Source organism: Oncorhynchus nerka, linkage group LG6 (genome assembly GCF_034236695.1).
Source record: "Oncorhynchus nerka isolate Pitt River linkage group LG6, Oner_Uvic_2.0, whole genome shotgun sequence".
In the NCBI taxonomy this organism is placed as follows: domain Eukaryota; kingdom Metazoa; phylum Chordata; class Actinopteri; order Salmoniformes; family Salmonidae; genus Oncorhynchus; species Oncorhynchus nerka.
The window spans coordinates 31,121,827-31,135,836 of NC_088401.1; the positions used below are offsets into that span (position 1 = coordinate 31,121,827).

The 14,010-nt window shown below is 45.9% G+C and overlaps 1 protein-coding gene across 2 annotated transcripts in view; it reads right to left on the reverse strand.

The window, feature by feature from the left end:
* LOC115130329 (transcriptional activator GLI3-like) overlaps nt 1-12,650 on the reverse strand; it is a 138,972-nt gene extending 126,322 nt beyond the window's left edge. For both annotated transcript variants that reach the window (XM_029661358.2, XM_029661357.2), the window contains exon 1: nt 12,287-12,650. The gene's annotated coding sequence lies outside the window, so the exon portion shown is untranslated. The remainder of the gene's footprint in view (nt 1-12,286) is intronic.
* Nucleotides 12,651-14,010: the final 1,360 nt, after the last annotated feature.

Sequence of the window (14,010 nt, forward strand, 5' to 3'; positions counted from 1 at the left end):
GTACCGGGGGTTAATTGGGAAACATGGGGAGCAGCTGGCACCGTTCTGGAGGTTGAGACAGGGATAATAAGTTCACCCTTTGCAGGAGAGACAGTCAGCGATGAATCAGATCAGAGGAACGTTGTACTGTAATAACCCCCCTCTCTTTTTCTCTAGTTTTTTCCTCTCGTTCTCTCTCTCTTTTCTGATCGGCAGAGACAGTCTGGCTAGCAGCTACACAATCTGGCACCTATCACACACAGGACTGGTTGGTAGTCGCGGGAGAGTTCACACGCACACACACACACACAGAGAGACGCGCACTGGAGCTAATCACTCACAAGCACAATAACTCTTACCTCTAGGACATGGACCTACTTTATCAGTTTAAGGGTCGATGTATGTAGATGTTTTTCCCAATGTATGTGTAAATGGGTTATTAGGCTGTTAGCCGGTTTGCATTGATCTCTACGCCAGCGGGAGAAACGGAGAGCTAGCTCAGCGCTCTGCTCATATCTCCAGAGCTGAGCCATAATCACACCGCAGCTTGTTTCAATGAAGGCAACATTAACATACACCATCTCGAACGCACTAAACCGTCCACCAGGACTCTGTATAAATGCACACAAAACTCTACAGTGCAATCAAGCCCATATGTGACGGTCAGTATAACTTTGTGATTTTCTCTGAAGTCTCAGAATTGGGCGTGTCACTACAACCAGATTTCTAGTAAATAATAGAACCCATATAGGAACGACTGGAACAACAGTCGTTGTTTTGATCTCGTACTTCTTCGCCCATTAAAAGAAACAGAATATATACAACTGGTGTCTATAAAGAGTGTCCGAGTCAGAGTCCTGATCTAGGATCAGCCCTCCCGTGCATAATTCGAATCTTATTATGATCTAAAAGGTTAAACTTATCCTAGATCAGCACTCACTGAGACTCAGTACAGTAGCAGAGGGAGCATTTGGGGTTGAAGGTGGCGCAGGTAGAGTCATAGGCAGTAATGGGAGGAGACAGGGATTTACAGAGCCACACAAAAGCCAAGCTTTATAAATAATTCCAAAAGCTAACAGGATCCCTTGTATGTGTGATGTCACTCTCTCTCTCTCTCTCTCTTTCACACACACACACTCTTTCACACACACACTCTCTCTCACACACACACACACCCTACCACCTCTCTTGAATAAGTCATCTCATACCCTCCTTTGGTTCTGGTTAGCAATGACTAGTTAGGACCCATTCATTTTGGGTAACCTAAGAAAAAACATGTCTTCTCACAGTGCACATTTAACCCAGAAAAATACTCTCTCTCTCACGTGCATACGCTCGACACACACACACACACACACACACACACACACACACACACACACACACACACACACACACACACACACACACACACTCATGATGCATGGCGGCAAAGCAGCACACCGGAGACCTGTCTTGTAAATCTCTTTGTGAATGCAGCTTTGGGGGGTAGACAGGGCAGGGGCTTACACACTGAGACCTGAGGTAGAGCTATAGACTCCACACCTCTAATGATCTCTCTCCTTCCTCCACACCTCTAATGCCCTCTCTCATTCCTCCACACCTCTAACTCTCTCTCTCCTTCCTCCACACCTCTAATGCTCTCTCTCCTTCCTCAACACCTCTAATGATCTCTCTCATTCCTCCACACCTCTAACTCTCTCTCTCCTTCCTCCACACCTCTAATGCTCTCTCTCCTTCCTCCACACCTCTAATGCTCTCTCTCCTTCCGCCACACCTCTAATGATCTCTCTCCTTCCTCCACACCTCTAACTCTCTCTCTCCTTCCTCCACACCTCTAATACTCTCTCTCCTTCCTCCACACCTCTAATGATCTCTCTCCTTCCTCCACACCTCTAATTATCTCTCTCCTTCCTCCACACCTCTAATTATCTCTCTCCTTCCTCCACACCTCTAACTCTCTCTCTCCTTCCTCCACACCTCTAATGCTCTCTCCTTCCTCCACACCTCTAATGATCTCTCTCCTTCCTCCACACCTCTAACTCTCTCTCTCCTTCCTCCACACCTCTAATGCTCTCTCTCCTTCCTCCACACCTCTAATGCTCTCTCTCCTTCCTCCACACCTCTAACACTCTCTCTCCTTCCTCCACACCTCTAACGCTCTCTCTCCTTCCTCCACACCTCTGACGCTCTCTCTCCTTCCTGCTTCCTCCACACCTCTTAACGCCCTCTCTCCTTCCTCCACACCTCTAACGCTCTCTCTCCTTCCTCCACACCTCTTAACGCCCTCTGTCCTTCCTCCACACCTCTAACTCTCTCTCTCCTTCCTCCACACCTCTAACGCTCTCTCTCCTTCCTCCACACCTCTTAACGCCCTCTCTCCTTCCTCCACACCTCTAACGCTCTCTCTCCTTCCTCCACACCTCTTAACCTTCTCTCTCCTTCCTCCACACCTCTTAACCTTCTCTCTCCTTCCTCCACACCTCTAACGCTCTCTCTCCTTCCTCCACACCTCTAACGCTCTCTCTCCTTCCTCCACACCTCTAACGCTCTCTCTCCTTCCTCCACACCTCTAACGCTCTCTCTCCTTCCTCCACACCTCTTAACGCTCTCTCTCCTTCCTCCACACCTCTAACGCTCTCTCTCCTTCCTCCACACCTCTAATGATCTCTCTCCTTCATCCACACCTCTAATGATCTCTCTCCTTCCTCCACACCTCTAATTATCTCTCTCCTTCCTCCACACCTCTAACTCTCTCTCTCCTTCCTCCACACCTCTAATGCTCTCTCCTTCCTCCACACCTCTAATGATCTCTCTCCTTCCTCCACACCTCTAACGCTCTCTCTCCTTCCTCCACACCTCTAACGCTCTCTCTCCTTCCTCCACACCTCTAACGCTCTCTCTCCTTCCTCCACACCTCTTAACGCCCTCTCTCCTTCCTCCACACCTCTAACTCTCTCTCCTTCCTCCACACCTCTAACTCTCTCTCTCCTTCCTCCACACCTCTAACGCTCTCTCTCCTTCCTCCACACCTCTTAACGCCCTCTCTCCTTCCTCCACACCTCTAACGCTCTCTCTCCTTCCTCCACACCTCTTAACCTTCTCTCTCCTTCCTCCACACCTCTTAACCTTCTCTCTCCTTCCTCCATACCTCTAACGCTCTCTCTCCTTCCTCCACACCTCTAACGCTCTCTCTCCTTCCTCCACACCTCTTAACGCTCTCTCTCCTTCCTCCACACCTAACGCTCTCTCTCCTTCCTCCACACCTCTTAACGCCCTCTCTTCTTCCTCCACACCTCTTAACGCCCTCTCTCCTTCCTCCACACCTCTAACGCCCTCTCTCCTTCCTCCACACCTCTTAACGCCCTCTCTCCTTCCTCCACACCTCTAACGCTCTCTCTCCTTCCTCCACACCTCTAACGCTCTCTCTCCTTCCTCCACACCTCTTAACGCCCTCTCTCCTTCCTCCACACCTCTGACGCTCTCTCTCCTTCCTCCACACCTCTAACTCTCTCTCCTTCCTCCACACCTCTAACGCTCTCTCTCCTTCCTCCACACCTCTAACGCTCTCTCTCTCCTTCCTCCACACCTCTGACGCTCTCTCTCCTTCCTCCACACCTCTAACTCTCTCTCCTTCCTCCACACCTCTAACGCTCTCTCTCCTTCCTCCACACCTCTAACGCTCTCTCTCCTTCCTCCACACCTCTTAACGCCCTCTCTCCTTCCTCCACACCTCTAACTCTCTCTCCTTCCTCCACACCTCTAATGCTCTCTCTCCTTCCTCCACACCTCTAACTCTCTCTCTCCTTCCTCCACACCTCTAACGCTCTCTCTCCTTCCTCCACACCTCTAACGCTCTCTCTCCTTCCTCCACACCTCTAACGCTCTCTCTCTCCTTCCTCCACACCTCTGACGCTCTCTCTCCTTCCTCCACACCTCTAACTCTCTCTCCTTCCTCCACACCTCTGACGCTCTCTCTCCTTCCTCCACACCTCTTAACTCTCTCTCCTTCCTCCACACCTCTAATGCTCTCTCTCCTTCCTCCACACCTCTAACGCTCTCTCTCCTTCCTCCACACCTCTAACGCTCTCTCTCCTTCCTCCACACCTCTTAACGCTCTCTCTCCTTCCTCCACACCTCTAATGCTCTCTCTACTTCCTCCACACCTCTAACGCTCTCTCTCCTTCCTCCACACCTCTTAACGCTCTCTCTCCTTCCTCCACACCTCTAACGCTCTCTCTCCTTCCTCCACACCTCTAACGCTCTCTCTCCTTCCTCCACACCTCTAACGCCCTCTCTCCTTCCTCCACACCTCTAACGCTCTCTCTCCTTCCTCCACACTCTACCTCTCTTTCTCAAACACACAGCCATACTCGCTCTTTCTCCCTTTTTCTTTCTTTCTTTCTTCTCCCCTTCTCTCTTTCACACACTCTCCATCACTCCTCCTCTTTCCCTCTTCTAGTTCTCTCTCTGTCCGACTAGCAGTCCCTGCTCCAGAACAGCGTTGGTTGGTCCCACAGCCCCGCAGGCTCCACTAGCACCGTGGTGACTAATGTCCTGCCTTAGCTCAGACAATGAGTTTGGGACGGAGCCGGGAAAGTGTTGAGAAGGGAAAAAAACTGCCGGGCACCTTTGACAAATGGAACCCTTCGCACTCCCCTGCTCGCTGAGGGAGGCTTTACAAAGTCACGCGACACGGTGCGACACGCTCGGCGTCCTCCGAGGCACGGCTGGGACCTGCGGAGCACCGAGGCTTCTGGGAAAGGGGAACATAATGAATTCTTTGGGAAGTCCAGCCCTGGTTTTTTTTTCTTCATGAATAAGATCTATTTCCAAAGCATGTCGACCTCTGTTAATAAAAACACCAGTCAGGCCTGGAATAGCCCAAGACGTTTTAGGGGCCCATATACAAGTTCATATTTCTGTTGCTCTATACATTTCCGAGGCCCACTTTTTTTCTCCCCAAGCCAAGCCTGTCGGAGTCAGTGTAGTGTCGGGGCCCTGAGGTTTCCTCTGGCAGGTAGGGGAGCCCCGATGACAGACCGTCATTAGAAACGGCTGGAGTCCCCCCCCCCCCCCTCTTTTCAAGGAACTAAAAACTCTTGGATCCCTCCCACTCCCTCCTCTAGCCCCCCACCCCACCCACCACCACCACCTCCCACCTTTCTCCCTTCAACCCTGCAAGGAACTGGGCTTTGTCTAAAAAATAAGCAAAGGAGAGGAATCCCCCCCTGTGCCCCCTCCAACCCCCGTTCCTCCTTGCTCCCTGCGGAGTATTGTTAAAACACAGCCCCCACTAGCTCCTTCTCTCTCCCTCTCTTTCTCTCTCTCCGAGGCCCAGCTCTTAAGACAGAGTGCTTTTTGCATGAGAAAAAACGATTAGTCTTCAAATGCCATCCAGACAAAAGAGGCCTCCTTTCAGGTCGGGCAAGAAATTTGCTCCGATAGTAGAGTTCCCCTTTTGTTTTTCTAAGATGAGGCATTTTTTGTCTTACAGGCAGGGGCTGTTAGCATTCACTTGCAGAGGAGGCCCCACTGGCCCCTAGAGAAGAGGAGGAACGGGGGTCAAATTCCCCGCAAAAGAGGACGGAAGTGAAGGAGAAGGGGAAAGGGGGAAAAGAGGGGAAGAGGCACTCATTTAAAACATGTTTGCAGAAGGGAGGGGGCAACTGGGCCTGAACTATATTCAGATATTAACCTTGGGATTGGCATTTGACATTCAAACAATGTCCCCATCCTCAATCTCGACCCCCAGGTTCCACTAAGACCCATGGGGCTTACTCACTAACGCAGATAACCAGGCCAGCATGGGGCACAGCAAATACAAAACACGTTGTGTAGCAGAACAGTCTGAGCAACGCAACAAAATCAGTCCAAACAGCTATTTATGCAATTGACATTAGAAATGATCTTTCTCATACAGACTTGGGGGGTGTACAAAAAATGAACTCCCATTCAGTCCCAATCACAATAATCAGTGACCCTTCCCTTGCCTTCAATTGACCTCTCCCGCAGTTGTTCTGTGTGTGTGCGTGCATGCGCCTGTGTGAGCCTGTCCAAGTGCATGTGTGTGTCTTCGTGCAGCAGCCTGATGCATGGCTTCACACACACACACACACACACAAGGAAGGAAGGGGGGAGTGACAGATCATTGTTCACAGTGAGCTGGCCACCTCATCTGTCCCCTGGCCGTCACCACACTCCCTGGACAACGACGGAGAGCAGGCCCCCTTACGGATGCCACAACTGGCTCGCATCAAGCCCCTGACACAATGCCACATCTACAATAACAGACCCAAAAACCCCTGGAAGTCGGGAACTACAACTCCACTGTCCAAGCTCAGCGTCTCAACTTTACACAGCCCACCACACCACAGGCAAATGGGCCCGCAGCTCACTTCACCTCTTGCTGCCACACTTCACACAGCAGCCGCAAAGACGCTTTTCCAGAGGCTCAGGGCTAACAGCGGAGGAGACGAGCGCAGTCCAGCTCCATCGTCAGCCAGGCGCGACCTGCCGCCATTTGTATTCTGTTTGTACTCGAGTGTGTGAGAAAAGACAACGCAGGCGCCCGCTGATACGCACTGGGGTTCATGCAGGAGTCTGCTAGCGCTCATTCACTCCTGCATTCATCTTGGTTTTTTCTTCAAGTAAATCATTTGTTTCTCTCTCTTTTCTCTCTCTCGGTCTCTGTTACTCTCTCTCTCTTGTTCTCTGTTACTCTCTCTCTCTTTTCTCTCTCGTTCTCTGTTACTCTCTCTCTTTTCTCTGTCTTGTTCTCTGTTACTCTCTCTTTTCTCTCTCTCTGTCTCTGTTACTCTCTCTCTCTCGTTCTCTGTTACTCTCTCTCTTTTCTCTCTCGTTCTCTGTTACTCTCTCTTTTCTCTCTCGTTCTCTGTTACTCTCTCTTGTTCTCTGTTACTCTCTCTCTTATTCTCTGTTACTCTCTCTCATTCTCTGTTACTCTCTCTTTTCTCTCGTTCTCGGTTACTCTCTCTCTTATTCTCTGTTACTCTCTCTTTTCTCTCTCTCGTTCTCTGTTACTCTCTCTCTTGTTCTCTGTTACTCTCTCTCTTGTTCTCTGTTACTCTCTCTCTTTTCTCTCTCGTTCTCTGTTACTCTCTCTTTTCTCTCTCGTTCTCTGTTACTCTCTCTTGTTCTCTGTTACTCTCTCTCTTATTCTCTGTTACTCTCTCTCATTCTCTGTTACTCTCTCTTTTCTCTCGTTCTCGGTTACTCTCTCTCTTATTCTCTGTTACTCTCTCTTTTCTCTCTCTCGTTCTCTGTTACTCTCTCTCTTGTTCTCTGTTACTATCTCTCTTGTTCTCTGTTACACTCTCTCATGTTCTATGTTACTCTCTCTCTCTTTTCTCACTCTCGTTCTCTGTTACTCTCTCTCTTTTCTCTCTCTCGTTCTCTGCTACTCTCTCTCTTTTCTCTCTCATTCTATCTCTCTCTTTTCTCTCTCATTCTCTGTTACTCTCTCTTTTCTCTCTCGTTCTCTGTTACTTTCTCTCTATCTCTCTCTTTTCTCTCTCGTTCTCTGTTACCCTCTCTCTCGTTCTCTGTTACTCTCTCTTTTCTCTCTCTTGTTCTCTGTTACTCTCTCTCTTTTCTCTGTCTCGTTCTCTGTTACTCTCTCTCTTTTCTCTCTCTTGTTCTCTGTTACTCTCTCTCTTTTCTCTCTCTTGTTCTCTGTTACTCTCTCTCTCTCTCTTTTCTCTCTCGTTCTCTGTTACTCTCTCTCTTTTTTCTCTCTCGTTCTCTGTTTCTCTCTCTCGTTCTCTGTTACTCTCTCTCTTTTTTCTCTCTCGTTCTCTGTTACTCTCTCTCTTTTCTCTCTCTCGTTCTCTGTTACTCTCTCTCTCTCTCTATCTCTCTCTCAGGGAAGCTGGTTGACCAGGCTAATTGGCAGGTCCAATCTGGGTTTCCGTGAGGCCAAAGCCCTGGAAAAGAAATGGCAACTCTGACTCTCAGCCTCTACGGCAGCTTGAGCTCTGCCCCCCCATTTCTGAAAGAAGAACTACTGGCTACTTTGCTTGCGTGTGCGTGCGAGTGTACGTGCTTCCGTGCGTGTAAAACATGTCTATGATGGGGATATTTTATATCGAGGGGCTTTTGCATTTTAAAACATGCAGGTGGAGTAAGAGCACATTTGGAAGCCCATGTGTTGGGTGTGGATGTGTGGGTTTATCTAAATGCATGTGTGTGTATAGGCATGTCATTACACTTGTCCCTCTCTCTCTCTGATCCCCCTTCATCAGATCAACCACCCCCCTCCCCTCACTTTGCAAAAGACATGAGCCCAGTGAAAGGTGCCTTAAGTGGGGCTCCTTGAAGCAGGGAGTGGGGGGGGGTGAATGGGGGTCCCGCTCTGGGACGCAGCTGGTGGAGGTGGAGGGGAGCTGGGGGAGAAGGAACACATAGCATATTAAATCGGCTGGCGGAGGCCGGGTAGGTCCACGCGGAGAGCTAGGAGAGCCAGATCTGAGGCATGCCCTGAAGGGATGGCTGGGCCTGGGGATTAGGAGAGCCAAGGAGAAGCCCTCGTGCTGCGCCACGCCGCACGCCTGCCTGCCCCCCTTCTTCTCTCCGCTCACACGCAAATGCATCCAGACACTTTGGCGTAGGCTACACTTGGCGGCGAACTGCCACAGCCCAAACTTTTTACAAGAAGGCGAAGGAGCCTCTCACTCATCACACATGCACCTCCGTCTCCTGTCTCTCTGCCTTTTTCCCCCCTCAATATCTCTCTCACTCTTTCTCTCTCCTGGATTTGTTCTCTCCCCCCTCAACTGTGCCTTTTCGATTTCATGTCGATATATCAAAGTTCAGAATCATCAAAGTGAGCGACTCCTATTGGGGCCCGTCTATTCATGAAGCGGCTATACTCACACGTAGGGGAAAGAGGGATTGGATAGCCATTGTGATGCCATGTTTACTTATTTCTGCCAACATGCTCTGAATCGATGAGGTAACTGCACCTCTCCTCACCTGCTAATGTAAGCGGTGGTTTGTGGGATAGAAGTACTTAGCGCTCTGCTAAAGAGTTGTATGATGAACCTTTCGTCATATTGACATGCGTGACCGTCGAACGGCCTATGAGTACCGCAGCAGGAATCGCACCCCATATCTGCCTCATACCCAGGGATCCACACCACAACAAACCAAACATTTAAATAAATGCTACAAAAAAAATGCCTTGGTCCTTATCTTTCATCAAAACAACTTCCCCCTAAATGAACCTGGCAGAGCAATACACTTGCTATCTATGCGTGTGCCTTTATAGATGCCCATTAGCACGTCATTAGGGCCTCATGCATACACACCTGATAACAGGTATTCTTCCTCTAGGATGTACAAGGGCCTAAGGGCAGAGGCCTGCCTAAGAACAGTGGATGTGCGGGCCGGGGCGAGGAGGAGGGGTCCTTGATTTAAGAGGGTAATAGAGTGTCATCTTGGTGCATTAACATCTGCTTGTGTGACAGGTCCTATTTTGGGCAGGCTGGAGAGGTCACGGGTTCACTGCCTGGTGTTTTTGCAGCGATGCATAATTGAATGTAAAGGTGTGCTAATGCGGAGATAAAGGGCTGCTCTGCTTTCTGACGGGCTGAGGAAGGATAGGGGTTATCCGCGAGTTTCCTTCCCTATCCGTGGGACTGTGAGTTACAGATTGCCCCCTTCACCAGACAGGCACTGATTCATCTCCACTGCTGGAGAAAAAAAAACGGGCTTCTTCAAATGTGCCTTTTTTTCTTTTAAATAACAGATTATCATCTTTAAACATTGTGTGTATTTATCACTTTGCTGAATCATTTATGACATGCAGTCCTTGTTTTGTAAAATTGCACCTGTTCAAGTGAAGCTGCAGCCCCTAGCTGAGCTCTGTTCTGTTCTGGAGACATTGTAAAACAGTAACGCCATACATATTTATAACACTGAGTGTGTTCATCAGATATCATTCATATTTAATATGATTAAATCATAAAATATCTCTGGCTCCGTGCACGTTATTATACACATGTACTTAGAGCCAATCTGTGGTTATTTCAGAGCATCATTTTCTCGTGGAAAATATCTGCCATCCATTAAGGCTAAATAGAGCTCAAATTAATATAATGACATTTCATGTTGCTTTTGTGATCATTAAATCTGGAGGTAAGTAATCACACATTCTTCAGGAAAAATGCACTCTGTCAAAGAGATTTCTGTCGACAATCAATCACTACTATTGCGGTAAATCAAACTCAACAGCAAAAACCCAGAAATATATAAATGGTAGAATATTTTTTATGTCCATTGAATCCTCTGGAAATAAAATAACAGATTATATATTAGATTATATAATTTCAAAATAAAATGCAGGTAGGCCTTATCGAATTGAGGTATAACATTAGGATTTGTGGAAGCCAAACACGTTGTTCCTGTTGATTAAAAGGCTAAATGCATTAATAAAAATGTCCTGGTTAGATAAGGATACCAATGCACTATATTACTGTAGCAAACACATGTTTTGAGTATGAAAAACAATCTATTGAGGTATTGAGAAGTAGGCTAAAAGAAAGGTTTATATATTCCTTGATGTTCACACTTACCAAATATTATTTCAGCAAAATAGTTGAGCCAATTCCTTTATCAAATAAATGATTATTCAGTAGGCTAGCCTAATAAGCATTTGATTTCAGAAATAAGTGCATAATTTCGGCTCATGCAAACAAAAGTATGCTTTAAAAAAAAAAAAGTGTAAAAACAGTCACTAAATTAAGTGGGTTATATGTTCATGCAATGTTTTTATTTATTTACAAATTACCACCTTAAGAATTGTATAAAAAAAAACACGCATGGCAAAAAATAAATAAAAAGGCAGCACATGACAGATTTTTCATAAGGGCATTAAACTGGCATAGTCCAATCCAGATGACCATGTTCTTAACCAGGGGGGGTTTATCTGCACAAGCTCTTAAACTTCTATTGTTTTGCATTCAACTCTTACTGCTCGTTCTCAAGGCAGTTAGATCTCCGTTAATAATTTGCCAAGTGTCAAAGAAGGTTTGGCTGAGCCGTCACCGCACGGCTGAACGCCTCGAACCTTCGTCGTTTGTATAGCGGCGTGAAACCCGAGACACAAACGGTCCACCAGTCACTCACAGCGAATCCGACAAGCAGATAAAATGTGGAACAGCTGGCGGGGAGCAGAAGGAAACGTTTTAAACAAATATCTCTACATGTGGAGGCGTGCTGCCATGATACATAACGGACCGAAAAGTACATACGCAGAAAACTCAATGGATAAAAGACTAAAAATTATAGGCCGAATAATTAGGCCTGATTATAATAAAGGCAATAAAATATTTGGGGGAAGTATCCAAATGTGCCCGCACTAATTATTAGTAGCATATCCTGTATTTCAACTCAGAAATGAAATGTTATATTTATAACTTTTCTATTTAATTTGATATAACCCAGTCAGTGTTCTACTATTGTCAAACTCGATCAAATGCTCATTATATAGGTCTGTGCCTTGTTAAATAAATGTTGGCCTACTTGTATTCCAACATTCATATTTTGATTGTAGAAATAGAGACATCAGTGATTGCATTCGATTGTTATCAGAATAGGCTATCCTCGATTCAGGAAAATGTTCCATAAATTATAGTAATGCAGTCATAACTCATATTAGGCATAATGGATGAGACCGAATCGATAACAGGCACGACTTGGTAAAATCGCGCTGAAATATGATCACATGTAGGCCTAAATATGCATGCCCCGTGCGTTTCTTTAGGCAAAAGTCCAAAAAAGTTGTGTCTGTAGTGGAAGTTCCCAAAGTTGTTTCAGCCCACACTTCTCAACAATGCAATTACTTTTGCATTAAAGTGTTTACAAAAAGAATAGCTTCAACCTTCCATAAAATAAATTTAAACGCACTTTAACAACCATTGTGTTGAATTAACAGAGCGAGTGTGCGTTTCTATCACTTAAGAAATTACATAGGCAAAGTTGAGAAAATGTGCAATGGGTCAACTTTAAAGAAAGTAGAAAACAACTAGAAAGCATCCAGGAAAATAAATAGTAATTTTGTGTGATAATATTTGTGAATAAGTTGAGTTTTCATACAATTTTATTATTTCATCACCACCCTCTGATTTGTGGACTTCTATGAAATTCCAACTTATTTGAAACGTGATACCTCTGACAGTTTTTGAATAGACGTCGTGTTTTCTCCCTCAAAACTTTCAAAGCCAGCAAAGAGCAAAATGTTCAAAGGGAACAGTTCATCATGCCTCGTCGTGTTTTTTGCACTTACGTGTTCGAAGGATGTTTCCCTCCAATAATTCTTGATCTTTTCTGTCTTCTTCTCTTAAGTGAAGTATTTTTTCGCTTGTTGCAGATGTGCCTCTCGCGCTCTGGAGTTGTGAGACACCAACTCCGAAAACCGCTCTGCCAGACTTTTCCTTCTTTTCCGCGTCTTTCTCCTTTTCACAGTTTTCTGAATAGAGCGAACACTGAACTAATACTGTGAGCCTCCCTGCATACCTGACGATGGCCGATGATGAACCTGTATGAATAAGACAACATAAGTGTTTACAAAAACGTGTGGACTGTTGTTATTACATTAAGTATGCTTTTCGAGGAGAAGAGGGCGAAGTGTAGAACTCCAGCTGCTCTTTCCCTCGCCTGACTCCTCCCTTCGGATCGGGCTTCCTCGCACTCTACCTCCCTCTCTTTCTATTCTCCCCCGCCTCCCCTCCCCTCCCTCTGCTCCGGGCCGCAGTTTCCTGAGACGATGTAGACATGGTTGGAACGAATGGACCGTTGTACAGTACCAGTCCCATGCAATTGCAAGAATTGGCAAATACTAATATTTCACTTATAGCAATACTCCTTAGGATGAAGTTTGTGATTTCGGGTGTCCGTGTTGTCTTGTTACTTATGATAGTTTCAACACCAGTGGCTGGGCATCAGCACAAAATGGCCCTATTTCAAAAGATTGGGTTTTTGAGACATTTTCATTGTCAAATTGATCAGAAACAGTGTAGACATTGTTTTTAACAAACTATCTACATAGGTGTAAAGAGGTCCATTATCAGCAATCATCACTCCTGTGTTCCAATGGCATGTTGTGTTAGCTAATCCAAGTGTACAATTTAAAAAGGCTAATTGATCATTAGAAACCCCTTTTGCAATTATGTTAGCACAGCTGAAAACTGTTGTCCTGATTAAAGAAGCAATACATCTGGCATTATTTGGACTAGTTGAGTATCTGGAGCATCAGCATTTGTAGGTTCGAATAGAAACAAATAATTTTCTTCTGAAACTCATCAGTCTATTCTTGTTCTGAGAAATGAAGGCTATTCCATGCGAGAAATTGCCAAGAAACTGAAGATCTTGTACAACGCTGTGTACTACTCTCTTCACAGAACAGCGCAAACTGGCCCTAACCAGAATAGAAAGAGGAGTGGGAGGCCCCGGTGCACAACTGAGAAAGAGGTACATTAGAGTGTCTAGTTTGAGAATCAGACACCTCACAAGTCCTCAACTGGCAGCTTCATTAAATAGTACCCGCAAAACACCAGTCTCAACATAAACAGTGAAGAGACAACTTTGGGATGCAGGGATGCAGAAAAAGCCATATCTCAGACTGGCCAAAAAAAATAAAAGATTAAGATAGGCAAAATAACACAGACACTGGACAGAGGAACTCTGCCTAGAAGGACAGAATCCCGGAGTCGCCTCTTCACTGTTGACGTTGAGACGTGTTTTGTGGGACAAAAAAATGACAAAATGGACAAAAAAATGTGCTTTTCTTTCAAAAACAAGATCATTTCTAAGTGACCCAAACTTTTGAACGGTATATACAGTGCCTTCGGAAAGTATTCAGACCCCTTGACTTTTTCCATATTTTGTTACTTTACAGCCTTATTCTAAAATGTTTTTGTTTTTTTAACTCAGCAAACTACACACAATATCCCATAACGACAAATCTAAAAAATGTTTTTATACATTTTTATAAATGTAGATTTAAAAAAA